At 36.8% G+C, this 2,193-nt stretch overlaps 1 non-coding gene across 1 annotated transcript; it reads right to left on the bottom strand.

Annotated features, from left to right (window-relative positions):
- Window positions 1-1,573: 1,573 nt before the first annotated feature.
- LOC116111399 lies at window positions 1,574-1,679 on the bottom strand. Its single transcript, XR_004125060.1, has one exon. It is a non-coding gene; the product is annotated as a small nucleolar RNA R71 (small nucleolar RNA).
- Between the last annotated feature and the right edge of the window lie 514 nt (window positions 1,680-2,193).

Here is a 2,193-nt window from a genome sequence, read left to right on the forward strand (position 1 = left end):
CAACATTCATGAACACAAGTATTGGCCTCTAAAACATATTGATAAGCGTATTTTATACTATGATTTTGCATTGAATTTTGATAGGATTTGGATACTTTTCATATAATTGGGGCATAATTGTACCTAATTCTATTAATTTGTCTTTGTAGGCCTAAACGAGATTTTTAGCATAAATGACAGTTTTGGCGTAAATTGTGTAACTTGAGCTTGAAAACCGGAATAACCTGAATTTAGAAGCGTTGGAAAGCTAAGAAGAAGAGCTACAACGTTCATGTTTTGGGTTTTTCCTAATTCTGACTGGACAAAGGTAAAACTTGGCTTGAAGTCGTGAAAAGGACGCGTGGAACTGAAGAAAAACGTCTTGGACGTGCTTCAGTATTTCTGCCATAACTTGATCTGTAGACCTCGGATTGTGCTGATTCTTGAACGACCAGAAAGATAATTTAAAGGGCTACAATTCATATTTTACACTTTTCCAGATTCTAACTATATCATGCTCAAATTGGGTCTGTAAGTCTTCCCGCGGCGAGGAAAAGCTCGCGCGGCGAAACCTGCGTCAGATGCAAATAAAACGACGCGTTTTGGCTTGCTAGGGCTTCGTCTAAGTGAGAGAGGTATAAATTAGAGCGAAAAGGAAAGAAAAAGGGGCTTGGTTCGTGATTGGGAGGCAGCTCATGGAAGGAGAGATTATTGAAGATTTGGGCTTCAAATTAGAGAAGATTTCTCCACCTTTTGCTTGCTTGTCAATTAGAATTTTGATTCAGTTTGTTTTTGTTGTTTTATTTCGTTTTTGAGTATGAACTGAGTTGTTTAGCTAGGGTTTAGGTAATCTTGATACAATGATTCAAACTTATATGGATTGAATTACTTGAGTTTTAATTCATGATTGAGTGTTATCTCTTTGCTTAAGTCTTTTGGATGCTTGATCACTATTCAAATGTGTGTTGTTCACAATGAGACTGAGAAGTGATTTGTGATTGTGCCTCTTGGGATAAATACCATAGATTAGAAACGCTAGAGATAGGTTTAGCGATCTATGAATCAGATAGAATTCCACAAAGCTTAAAATCCTTTGAACTATTAATCTTCATTTGTTGGGTGCGGAAGCTTAATAAGGATAGTAGGGAAATGTAGCATGAGAATGTATGTTTTACAACTTAGGGAATTCGATTTTCAATCAAGGAATTAGAACTTGGGTAATAGATTTATGATTTGGGTTAGCGATTTTAGGTGAATTCAATACCCTAGCATTTGTTTTAGAATTGTTTAATTAGTTAAGTTGTGGGTTTGCATTTATATTTAGTTTGTTAATCTTCCATCAATCCAATTTATTGTTGCTTCAATTGGAATTAAACTAGAAAAATCGGTAATTAGTAACACTCGTGGGAACGATACTCACTCACACTTTATTACTTTTGCGACTAGTATACTTGCTATTTTTGCATGTTGTAGTAAACACGCATCAGTTTTTGGCGCCGTGCCGGGATAGTTGATTTAATATTGATAGTATCTAGTGTAGTGCTAAATTGAAGCTTTATTTCATTTTGTAATTATTGTAAATATTGTTAGTCTAAGTATGAGAATTGACATTACCTATTTCATGCAAGGCAATGATGAATCACTCTATGAAGCTTGGGAGAGGTACACAGAGTTGTTAGGAATTGTCCACATAATGGTCTACCGTTTGGAGACAAGTCCAAACATTTTACAATGGGTTGCTACCAAAATTCAAATGATGGTAGATGTGGCAGCAGGCGGAGCCTAAATAACAAGACCCAAGAATGCTTATGAATTGCTTGAGTTGATGGCCAACAATAACTACCAAAGACCTAATGAGAGGCAATGCCGAAGAGAACAATGGGTCTAAAGAAGTTGACGCGTTGACACTTATCTGCACAAATTGCACCATGTCAAAGCCAATGGGAGGTATGAATGTAAATTCTTTCACTCACCATTTATAACTTGTGGAATTTTGTGCAGGAAACATGAGAGTGTGGAATGCCAAGATGGGAACCAGTATTCTTCTCAACAACCGAGCAAGTGAATTACATTGTTAGTTCACAAAGGCTGCAAAATGACCCCTTCACCAATACCTACAATCGGTTGGGAGAATAACCCAAATTTGTCCTGGAGCGATCAAAGCGTCAATCAAATCAAAGGACAATGCCAAACATCAACGGTGGTGAATCATCA

This window comes from Pistacia vera, unplaced genomic scaffold (assembly GCF_008641045.1).
Source record: "Pistacia vera cultivar Batoury unplaced genomic scaffold, PisVer_v2 Contig633, whole genome shotgun sequence".
Taxonomy (NCBI): domain Eukaryota; kingdom Viridiplantae; phylum Streptophyta; class Magnoliopsida; order Sapindales; family Anacardiaceae; genus Pistacia; species Pistacia vera.